The following is a 12,684-nucleotide window of genomic DNA, read 5'->3' as shown; positions in this document are numbered from 1 at the left end:
TGTTGGAGAGGATTTGGGCGGTTCATGTTGTGATTAGGGCAGTTGCTGATATGGTCCGAATGGCTGATTTACTGTCAGATTTGATGGTTGAAGTTTTGTGCTCTTTGATTCTGGTGTTGATGGGGCGGGATGTTTCACCTACATAGGATTGCCCCATATCATCAGCCTTCAACCCCAATATTGACCCCGACTTCGCCAGATCAACCCCCCTCAATTCTCTAAGAAGGGACAACGGCAGAAACACAACTAAACGCCAAGAACCTAAAGGTGTAGTTCATAAAATTGAATGTAACTGGACAGTCCTATATAGGGAAAACATCCCGCCCTATAACTGTTTGCATTCATCTAGCACCCCCACATTTCTAAAAAGAAAACACGAAAAAAAGATTCAATAATTGTAGCCTTTTCCTGTTCACAAATCCTAAAGTGGACACTCATATATTAATTCGACTATGAATTAATTAGTCATAGAATATTAAATACACGTAACGCCACATCAAATTAGCGGTATTAACTTATACTTTGAAACTGAGAGTTATCTCCCTTCCGTTAGTGCCGATCGTTGCCAAGCTACCGATATCAGCAAAACGACGCCATTTTATGCTGCCGCATCTGCTGTCTCTTTGTTCTCAATCTATAACCTGCCTTGGATTTTGAGCATCGCTTGAGTTTTTAAACATGCAGTCAAGTAGCTGTGTTCAAGGTACCAATGTGTCACAGTTTTATGTTGATTACGTTTCACCGTGTGGTTATATAATCGGCTACCGTCAGGTTGATGCTAATGTTTCATCACTAAGGTCTATAACTAGGCCTGTAGAAATCTCAACGTACTTCTACGTTTCTTAAGATATACTATACGCGTTTCCTCGCATTTTATATTTCTTTTTGGTACTTAAATTTCCTCAATGGCCAATGCTTACATAAATAGTGATTTTGTCCTGACCCCAGGTGAAGCGCACTAACAAATAGAATAAAATAAATACAACTGACACGAACGTGTATACATAAGATGATACCTATAAGGTATATACTTACAAGCTTACGTTTTTAATCAATGACTTTACAGTGTAAATAAGAATGTGCATGTTTTATTTATTTTCACTTCTCCCCCACACAGAGAGGATGTTTCACCAGGCTTTCACCCCTGCTGCCACCCCTGTCCCACGTCGAGTAGGTGTGCTAGGGTTGTAGAAACAGAATATGACTAACTTTTACAACAGATCCTTGTCTAAATCTCAGTGAGTCAAAGTGTTGATGTTCCATAACCTACTGTATTTCCACTTTCCTAACTCAAGATACACCACACCCTACCTATCACTAGTATCAGTATCACGTTTGTCTCATCATTTCTCTCTTTCCACTTCCCTCCCCACCAGCGTCCGTGTGTGTACCACCCTGAACCCCTGTCCACCCTCCCCACCTCCTACACCTCTGTCCCCGACCCAGCCCCTGTCTCTGTTTCTGTCAACATCACCGGCCACGTCATTATGGTTGACACCGACTTTGTGGAGATCGATCTCGGCCGTGAGGAAGACACACAACCCCTCCCACCCCAGTCCTTCCTGAGAGCCTTGCTGTCCCGCTTCATCCATCTGGTCAAGAGAGTCTTCTCCTTCAACAAAAACGACGCTTAAAGTGATAATTTGTAACAATCTGAGAAGTCCCCTTTCCTCTTTTTTTATGGTCACTTTAGCAAATTAGTTATCATTCCCATTTGGTTGTTCTTTCATTAGCATGATTAGTAAATTTTGTTGTTGTTCAAATTGTTGTTGGTTGCTTTATTCTATTATTAGTGTAGGAGCCTCCTTATGTATGGAACAAACTCAAACATAACCTGAAGCTACGAGTCACATTACACAATTCTGCATTCTGATTCTACATTTGTAGATCTGCTTAGGTCTGTGACAACTTGGCGAATATCGTATGCAATAGTTACAACAATAGGTTTAACAAGTTACTCGAACCAGAAATCGAACCTTGATCAGGGTGTGACGAGCGAACACTAACTGCTGTGCCATCCTTCAGTCAATCTGTTTTCAGATTTGCCAGTTTAAATGTTCAAATATTATGGAACACTAAATGAAAACCCCTCAAAAGATTACTAGCCGAGTGTGTGTAACTATATATGGAATAAAAAAATATATAATGTGAGCTCAGCAATTTGTTTGTACAAACCTGAGGACAATTATTTCCCCCACCCCAAATTCAAACACGTGTTTAAAATAGGGATGGTAAGAACATGAATATTGATGTATCAGGAAAGTTTTTGAAGAGAAGTCCTAACTCAGTAGACTATGGGCCATAAGACCTGGACATGATTTTCAGCACCTGTCTCCCTGGTCTTGAAACAAAATTGTATTTAATGTGCTCTTGATGCTGATTTTGTGGAACATCACAGGCCATGTTATTATGGTTGCTCGGTAACAGTATGCTATGAAGTTCTCAAACAATTTCTTACCAAAACAGGCCTAGGCTTCCTAACATTGAATTGAATTTGGTGAAACAGGTCAATAATATACTGGTATACTATATACCTGCAGAACTAATTACAGTTTACAGGATAATTATGATAATAATTTGTGTAATGTACCAGCAAAATTCAATTCGGAAATATTTAGGAAATATTTCTTCCTTGCCAATTATTTCCTAGCTTTCATAACTTACCTATGAATAAATTGATTCAATCTTTGTGATGGTCATGACAATATTATGGTTGACACTAACTTGAGACTGACTTATTTGAGATTTTGGCAGTGAAGAAGAAACAGAAACCCTCCCAGCCGTCCTTCCTGAGAAGCACGATGTCCCGTCCCGTGTCATCCGAGTGGTCAAAAGCGCCTTCACCTCTAGCAAAAACGTTTAATTAAAGCTTTCCTTGGAACAAGTTCCAGGATATTTTGTTGGGTTCATGAACTTTTCATCTTGTTAATTATTTCCATATGGTTTCAGTTGTATGAATAAATGTTTTTGTTGTTCAAACTGTTTTTTGCTGTTATATTTTATCAATGTTAGTGCCTCCTAAATTATCAAAAGCGTGAATAACATCCTAAAACGATGCTACAGAATTCTGGTTCTTGTCTAGTAGTAAGTCTAGGTTAGATCTAATAACCAAATAGGTTTATACATTATGAGGTATAGATTAGCGCATCTTTTTATATTGTATGCACAATCATTGACGTTATTTTTTATGAAATATCATCAAGAATGAATTCCACCTCTGAGGACAGGGATGATTTTGAAATAACTAAAGTGCTTGACAAACCTAGCCTGACTCTAGATATTGAATCACAGCTCTTTATTAAAAGAATGCGACCAGACGATATTGACACTTCTAATGGAATGTCTTCATTAAAGAAGGTTTGTCGCCATTCCAAATGAACCCTGTAGGAAACTAGGAATTCCACAGAGTAGAATAGGTCCTTGGTATCCATTGCTGGCCATAAGAGCCAAAAACAAGATTCTTGCTCATGCTTTCAGTCACTGGTTTGTGTGATCATGACTTGATATCATATACAAGCCGGCGTGATACAGCTTACTTTCGTGTGGTCACAGATATCAATGTATATTTTCCGTTTACGAGAGTAAATAAAATGAGAAATTTGCAACACTGTTCAACCTCAATAGTTTATGCTTCGAAAAGCTTGAAGCTTCTGTCATAGTTATCACAAGTGACAATTGTCCTATCTGACATTTTATTGAAAAAAGTCCAACTATTCTTTGGCCATACTTTGTATTGTTGATTTTTTGTTTTGTTTGTTCTTTAACGCCGCACTCACCAATATTCCAGCTATATGACGTAAGGTATATGACATGTAAATAATCGAATCTGGACAAGACAATCCAGTGATTGACATCATGAGCATCGATCAACGCAATTGGCATACAAAGACATGCATCAACCAAGTCAATGGTCCTGACCACCCGATCCTCGTTAGTTGCCTTTTGAAAGCTTGTTTGCTTGTTTGTTTGTTTTCTTGTTTGTTTGTTGTTTAACGCCGCACTCAGCAATATTCAAGCTATATGACCGCCGTCTGTTAATAATCGAGTCTGGACCAGACAATCCAGTGATTGATATTATGAGTATCCTTCCACGAAATCGGGATACGATGACATGCATCAACAAAGTCAGCGAGCCTGACCACCCGAACCCGTTTGTCGCCTTTTACGACAAGCATAGTCACCTTTTACGGCAAGCATGGGTTGCTGAAGACCTCATCTACCTCGGATCTTCACGGGCCCAGATTACATTGAATCCATGCATATACAAACATGTACTATCAACACAAGACTTGTAGTGCACATGTTTGCAAGCACTGGCACTACTTACTGTCATCCAAATGAAAATCCAATTCTTCAGAAAAAATGTGTTCTGTCTAATCGCTGTAGATGAGATTTCTCTTGAAAACATGATGTCACCATTAGATGATTTCACTCATAGTGGTATGTGGGGCAGCCAATTGTCTGAATCCCTCGCCCGTTAGCCTGAACAACTTGGTTCCATTATTTGTAATATGGGTATACAGCGGTAGAAAGTAACAGTTTTAGTGATATAACTTATAATGATAACATATAGAAAAAACCTTAAAAATGGAAAATTTCTACTAGTCCTTATGATACCTTAACTATTGGGCAGTTTGGCAAGGACCACGGGACTAGTGCCAATTTCTAACGCTGGGTTTATCAGAAAAGTTGGCAATTTCAACTCCTACTAAAATGCACTGAAAGGCAAAGGAAAGAAGCCACCAATTTCGAGGACAAATAAAGTAAAAATTTCATTCGGTAAATATTAAACCTGTTTAATTCATAGACAAAACAGGTTCTTACAGGATTACATGACCAATTTTGTCTCACAAGCCACAATCTGTCACTGTTTCATTGAAGGTGATGAAAGATGGCAGGGTCTTGAACAGAAGTTCAACAAAAACAACCAAGTAGAAGTTTTAAGCTCAACAATGTCATCTTCTCCAAAATCAGACTTCGTTCCTGTTCTGGCGTTATAGTCTCCGCCACAAATAACAATAGCATCTCTTAGTTCTGATAAAATGTCCCACAAACTGTTTGGAAATATTATGATGCCATTTTTACAATCAACAGATAAAATGTTATAACAGCTAGATCCCTCAAGATGGATATAAACACATGCATATGATACGTCCGATGGACGGCAGCGCAAGGAATTATCTATATATATATACACACACACACACACACACACACATACAATTTTCCGTTATTTTACATCGTTTAATATATTTTGTAGTTGCTTCTTTACAAGTACTGTTATCACACCTGAAAGTCTGCCTGTCTTAGACAGCCTATCAGCATCTTTAATATAAAGGGTAAAGTCTGTGAAAGTGACCTTTACATCCTCTACATTCTCCAACCAAGTTTCGGTTACACCAATTATATCAAATTTGTTCACATATTTGACAACGTCATTATCTGTTAACACATATATTATGCCTGAGACTTTCCAGAAGAGAAAGTTAGTGAAGCTATTATTACTGTCGCTTCTCTCACTTGATGGGTTCTCTTGATGAGCAGTAAAATCAGCGTATAGGCCCTGGCCACACCCCTTTCTCTGTCTCCCTACTGCTGACCTCTGTTGTCTCATCCTGTTGTCTTTCCTCTCTCTCACCCTCTGTGCCTCCAGATATGCTTTCCTGTGCAGCTTGGGGGCACGGGTGGCCCAGTCGTCTAAGGTGCCGCGATTCGCTGTGCAGAGTTGCGTCCCTCGGACACGCCAGAAACCTATTATCGTAGGTTCGAATCCCGGTTCACCCCGATTATGTTTCTAGGTTTGTCAGCACCATACCCCGTGCTCGTCGGTTTCACCGAAGTGGTAAACGTCTTAGACCTGCATCACTTCGGGCTTTCCTCCCACATTAAGCTGACACGCCGTGATATAACTGGAATAATGGTAAAAGTGGTGTTAAACCCAGCTCACTCACTCACTCACTCCTGTACATCTTCATCTTTTCTAGTCTCCTCTCTTTGGCTTCCCTCACTAATTTCCCTTCTTTGTAGTAGAACCATGTGTCTGGTTCGTCTTTTCTGCATTTTAGTAATTCCTGTCTCTTATTCAAAGTCAAGTCATTAGAGATGCCATATCCTTTATCTTTAAGGACGATCCACATTGACATAGCTTGCATTTTGTCGTCCCAGTGCAGCATCTTCACGATAAGGTTTATTAGGCTTCTTCGTCGGCATACGATGTGCACGTTTCTACATCTCTGGAATTGAGCGGGGGAATTTCTTCTCTGTCTTCAGTACTTCCAGAACTTTCTCCTTACACACCATATATGATTCATGTTGTAATTCAGGCACTCCATATAATATTACATTATTTTTCCTGTTTCTGCGTTCTTGGATTCATAGTAGATGTATTATAAATTCACACTTGAGACTGACTTTTTTGAGATTTTGGCAGTGAGAAAGAAACACAAACCCTCCCAGCCATCCTTCCTGAGAGCCATGATGTCCCGTGTCATCCGAGTGGTCAAAAGAGTCTTCACCTCCAGCAACAATGTTTAAAGCTTTCCTTGGAACAAGTTCCAGGATATTTTGTTGGATTCATTAACTTTTCGTCTTGTTATTTATTTCCATATGGTTTCAGTTGTACAAATAAATGTTTTTGTTGTTCAAACTGTTGTTTGCTGTTATATTTTATCAATGTTAGTGCTTCCTAAATTATCAAAAGCGTGAATAACATCCTAAAACGATGCTACAGAACTCTGGTTCTTGTCTTGTAGTAAGTCTAGGTTAGATCTAATAACCAAATAGGTTTATATATCATGAGGTATAGATTAGCGCATCTTTTTATATTGTATGCACAATCATTGACGGGTTTTTTTATGAAATAACATCAAGAATGAATTCCGCCTCTGAGGACAGGGATGATTTTGAAATGACTAAAGTGCTTGACAATAGGGCTGGGACGAGTCCAAATTTACTACCCAGGTACCCACCCCCCCTATAACCCGACCCTACCCGGGTACCCACTGTAAGTCTCAGGAGATGTCACAAAATGTCCGAATGGGAACATTTTTAGCATAGCCCTGGCAAAACGTATTAAGATACATGTATTGAACAATCTGGTCATTCATACACTAAAGTTTTAACTTTATTCCACCATATGAAAAATCAGAAGGAATGGGTTCATATTCAGAAAGAAATGCGAACATTAGTGGCTTGTAGTGTAACCATAGATAATTTTTTCATTAAACAATATATCACGTGACTAACCACGGGTCCGGGTAGTCCTGTGGGTACCCGGATCCTACTCAGTACCCACCTGACCCGGGTACCTGAGTTACCCATCCCAGCCCTACTTGACAAACCTAGCCTGACTGTAACTATTGAATCACAATTCTTTATTAATAGAATGCGACCAGACCATAATGACACTTCTGATGGAATGTCTACATTAAAGAAGGTTTTTTGCCATTTCAAAAAACCCTGTAGGAAACTAGGAATTCCACAGAGTAGATAGGTCCTTGGTATCCATTGCTGGCCATAAGAGCCAAAAACAAGATTCTTGCTCATGCTTTCGGTCACTGGTTTGTGTGATCATGACTCGATATTATATACAAGCCGGCGTGATACAGCTTACTTCCGTGTGGTCACAGATATCAATGTATATTTTCAGTTTACGAGAGTAAATAATATGAGACATTTGCAACACTTTTAATCCTCAATAGTTTCTGCTTTGCAAAGCTTGAAGTTTCTGTCATAGCTATCACAAGTGACAATTGTCCTATCTAACATTTTATTGAAAAAAGTCAATATCCATTGGCCATACTTAGTTTTTGTTGATTTTTTGTTTTGTTTGTTCTTTAACGCCGCACTCACCAATATTCCAGCTATATGACGTAAGGTATATGACGTATGTAAATAATGGAGTCTGGACAAGTCAATCCAGTGATTGACATCATGAGCATCGATCAACGCAATTGGCATACAAAGACATGCATCAACCAAGTCAGCAATCCTGGCCACCCGATCCTCGTTAGTTGCCTCTTGAAAGCTTGTTTGTTTGTTTGTTGTTTAACACCGCGCTCAGCAATATTCAAGCTATATGACGGCGGGTCTGCAAATAATCGAGTCTGGACCAGACAATCCAGTGATTGATATTATGAGCATCGATCCACGAAATTGGGATACGATGACATGCATCAACAAAGTCAGCGAGCCTGACCACCCGATCCCATTTGTCGCCTTTTACGGCAAGCATGGGTTGCTGAAGACCTATTCTACCCCGGATCTTCACGGGTCCAGATTACATTGAATCCATGCATATACAAACATGTACTATCAACGCAAGCATTTGTAGTGCACATGCACGCAAGGACTATCACTACTTACTGTCATCCAAATGAAAATCCAAATCTTTTGAAAAAAATGTGTTTTGTCTAATGGCTGTAGATGAGATTTCTCTTGAAGATATGAGGTCACCAAAAGATGATTTCACTCATTAGTGGTATGTGGGGCAGCCAATTGTCTGAATCACTCGCTCGTTAGCCTGAACAACTTGGTTCCATTATTTCTAATATGGGTCTACAGTGGTAGAAACTAACAGTTTAGTTTAGTAAATTATAATGATAACATATAGCAAAACCCTTAAAAATGGAAAATTTCTACTACCTTAACTATTGGGCAGTTTGGCAAGGACCACAGGACTTGTGCCAATTTCTAACGCTGGGTATATCAGACAGGCCAAAGAAAGTAGCCACCAATTTCGAGGACTAATAAAGTAAAAAATTTATTCGGTAAATATTAAACCTGTTTAATTCATAGACGAAACAGGCTCTTACAGGATCACACGATCAATTTTGTCTCATAAGCCACAATCTATCACTGTTTCATTGAAGGTGATGAGTGAGTGAGTGAGTGAGTATGGTTTTACGCCGCTTTTAGCAATATTCCAGCAATATCACGGCGGGGTGAAGGCGATGAAAGATGGCTGGATCTTGAACAGAAGTGCAACAAAAACAACCGAGTAGTAGTTTGAAGCTCAACAATGCCATCTTCTCCAAAATCAGACTTCGTTCCTGTTGCGGCGTTATAGTCTCCACCACAAATAATAATAGCATCTCTTAATTCTGATAAAATGTATAACAAACTGTTTGGAAATATATTGATGCCATTTTTACAATCAACAGATAAATAGAGGTTATCACGCGAGTGTGTTCGGGGATAGTAAATATCCTGCATTAGGAATAAACATTGTATTTAGCGGGCCTTGGCCAGCTAAATACATAGTGTTTATTCCTAATACAGGATATTTACCATCCCCAAACACACAAGCGTTGATAACTTCTTCATCATATAATGTCATTCTTTAATTCTGTGCTTCAAAATCGCTTTCCCTCTTTCACAAACATTACCTAAACATTGCGAGTTTTCCTTGAATGCGCGCATTAATATATATTACGTCACAGGGTAAGTGATGTGTCAGTCGGACAGTGACAGTAGCCAATATAGTTCCAACTGAAATCTCTTTCTTAAACAGTGGCGAAGCAACATATACTCAAAACAACTATTGTTTTTAATTGCCTTTCGCGACAATCCATCGGTCTGTCCGCTAGAGTAACTGCCCTTTGTCAAAGGGAAGCTACTCTAACCCTAGCCTATGAGACGTCACGGCCACGGTCAGACGATGTTGACAGTCGGTCTGTCCTGTCATAGTTAAGAAGTGTAGTCAGATGTACACAAAGCGTCAAAACGAAACAAGGTAACAATACAAACATATTTCGGCCAAATCCAACTGTTTTAATTTGAGGGGAAGGTTTCAAGCCGCAGAGGTCTACAAACACAGATGTGCCCTCGCAAAATTGTTTGCTAAATTTATATCTCCAAAGTTGCCAAAACTTATAAAATGCCTTAGCTACATTACAGTTAGACACTGATTTTCAGTATATTAGACTGTTCTTTTGATAATGATAGCAATTATCCCTGTAGTTTATCCAGATTCCCGATGGTTAATTCTGACTCGATCGCCGAATGACGAGGGCGATGCCATGTTTGTTTATAAACAGTGAAAATAAGTCCCTACTCGACCTTTGATATTTGTATCTCTATCCGCATATGACCCCAACGGATATCGTTTTTATCCGTTGGCTTTATCCTGTCGAGAAACCTACCCATTATATGATAAAATGTTATACGAGCTAGATCCCTCAGGATAGATATATACACATGCATATAATACGTCGGATTGACGGCCGTGCAAGGAATTATCAATATATATATAATTTTACGTTATTTTACACCGTTTTATAATATATTTCTGTAGTTTCTTCTTTACAAGTACTATTATCCCACCTGAAAGTCTGCCTGTCTTAGACAGCCTATCAGCATCTTTAATATAAAGGGTAAAGTCTGTGAAAGTGACCTTCACATCCTCTACATTCTCCAACCAAGTTTCGGTTACACCAATTATATCAAATTTGTTCACATATTTGACAAAGGCATTATCTGTTAACTTAAATATTATGCCTGAGACATTCCAGGAGAGAAAGTTAATGAAGCTACATGTATTATTACTGTCGCTTCTCTCACTTGATGGGTTCTCTTGATGAGCAGTAAAATCAGCGTATAGGCCCTGGCCACACCCTTATCTCTGCCTCCCTACTGCTGACCTCTGTGACCTCGAGCGTGTATCCCGTCTCTCATCCTGTTGTCTTTCCTCTCTCTCACCCTCTGTGCCCCCAGATATGCTTTCCTGTGCAGCTTGGGGGCACGGGTGGCCCAGTCGTCTAAGGCGCCGCGATTCGTTGTGCCGAAGTGGTAAACGTCTTAGACCTGCGTCACTTTGGGCTTTCCTCCAACATTAAGCTGACATGCCGTGATATAACTGGATTAATGGTAAAAGCGGCGTTAAACACAACTCACTCACTCACGCACTCCTGCGCTGCTTCATCTTTTCTAGTATCTCTCCTCTCTTCGGCTTCCCTCACATATTTCACTTCTTTGTAGTAGAACCGTGTGTCTGGTTCGTCTGTTCTGCATTAGAGTAATTCCTGTCACTGATTCAAAGTCAAGTCATTAGAGATGTCATTTCCTTTACCTTTAAGGACGATCCACATTGACACAGCTTGCATTTTGTCGTCCCAGTGCAGCATCTTCACGATAAGGTTTATTTTAGGCTTCTTCGTCGGCATCCGATGTGCACGTTTCTACATCTCTGGAATTGAGCGGGGGAATTTCTTCTCTATCTTCAGTACTTCCAGAACTTTCTCCTTACACACCATATATGATTCATGTTGTAATTCAGGCACTCCATATAATATTACATTATTTTTCCTGTTTCAGCGTTCTTGGATTCATAGTAGTGGTATTATAAATTCACAAGGTTTTGAGGGAATTGTTCGATAAGCATAACTTAAAAGTTGGGAGGGCCAAGTCGCCTAGGGCGCCGCGATTCGCTGTGCAGAGTTGCGTCCCTTTGGCATGCCAGAAACCTATGATTGTGGGTTCGAATCCAGGTTCGCCCCGATTATGTTTCTAGCTTTGTTAGCATGATACCCGTGCTCGTGGGTTTCACCGAAGTGGTAAACGCCTGAGACCTGCATCACTTCGGGCTTTCCTCCCACATCAGAGACCATATCTATTATATGGTCTCTGCCCACATTAAGCTGACGTGCCGTGATATAACTGGAAGACTGTTAAAAGCTTCGTCAAACCCAACTCCCACTCACTCACTTAGAAGTTGACGGATGACAATGTACACACAATTTATGGATAACAACTTCTTTATTTTACTGTAACATCGACGTTTCGGTATAGATCCTTATGCCGTTGTCAAGCAAGGCTGAATAATGAAATGGTACAAAATATATATTGAAGGTGGAGGATTAACAGTAACAAACAATTGCATACATGAAAGAGATAAACATGAGTAAGTTAAATAATACACATGATAAGGAAGCCATTTAAACAGGATAAGTATACATAGGAGGGGTCGCTATTGCTAGATGAGTTCACAGTAGGCGGATAGGATGAAATGGCCTTGATCTCTGTTGATTGATGGTTGTGGCGGCGAATGTGGACTGCTTCTCTTAGTTTGCTTTTTGTGAAGTCCTGGAGTTGTTGGAGAGGATTTGGGCGGTTCATGTTGTGATTAGGGCAGTTGCTGATATGGTCCGAATGGCTGATTTACTGTCGGATTTGATGGTTGAAGTTTTGTGCTCTTTGATTCTGGTGTTGATGGGGCGGGATGTTTCACCTACATAGGATTGCCCCATATCATCAGCCTTCAACCCCAATATTGACCCCGACTTCGCCAGATCAACCCCCCTCAATTCTCTAAGAAGGGACAACGGCAGAAACACAACTAAACGCCAAGAACCTAAAGGTGTAGTTCATAAAATTGAATGTAACTGGACAATCCTATATAGGGAAAACATCCCGCCCTATAACTGTTTGCATTCATCTAGCACCCCCACATTTCCAAAAAGAATACACGAAAATAAGGTTCAATAATCGTAGCCTTTTCCTGTTCACAAATCCTAAAGTGGACACTCATATATTAATTCGACTATGAATTAATTAGTCATAGAATATTAAATACACGTAACGCCACATCAAATTAGTGGTATTAACTTATACTTTGAAACTGAGAGTTATCTCCCTTCCGTTGGTGCCGATCGTTGCCAAGCTACCGATATCAGCAAAACGACGCCA

At 39.8% G+C, this 12,684-nt stretch overlaps 2 long non-coding RNA genes across 3 annotated transcripts; one reads left to right on the top strand and one right to left on the bottom strand.

Annotated features, from left to right (window-relative positions):
• The first annotated feature begins 548 nt into the window (after nucleotides 1-548).
• LOC125380862 lies at nucleotides 549-2,979 on the top strand. 2 transcript variants are annotated; one of them, XR_007221510.1, is made up of 2 exons: nucleotides 549-703; nucleotides 2,755-2,979. It is a non-coding gene; the product is annotated as an uncharacterized LOC125380862 (long non-coding RNA). The 2 variants fall into 2 exon arrangements; XR_007221511.1 differs by having other exon boundaries at nucleotides 2,745-2,979.
• On the bottom strand, nucleotides 2,686-6,947 carry LOC125380863. The gene is made up of 3 exons (XR_007221513.1): nucleotides 6,399-6,947; nucleotides 4,324-4,326; nucleotides 2,686-2,719 (listed from the first exon to the last, which is right to left on the bottom strand). It is a non-coding gene; the product is annotated as an uncharacterized LOC125380863 (long non-coding RNA).
• Between the last annotated feature and the right edge of the window lie 5,737 nt (nucleotides 6,948-12,684).

This window comes from Haliotis rufescens, unplaced genomic scaffold (assembly GCF_023055435.1).
Source record: "Haliotis rufescens isolate VD_foot unplaced genomic scaffold, xgHalRufe1.0.p SCAF_158, whole genome shotgun sequence".
Taxonomy (NCBI): Eukaryota; Metazoa; Mollusca; class Gastropoda; order Lepetellida; family Haliotidae; genus Haliotis; species Haliotis rufescens.
The sequence above is the reverse complement of the archived record's forward strand: the minus strand, read 5'-3'. Positions and strand labels throughout refer to the sequence as shown.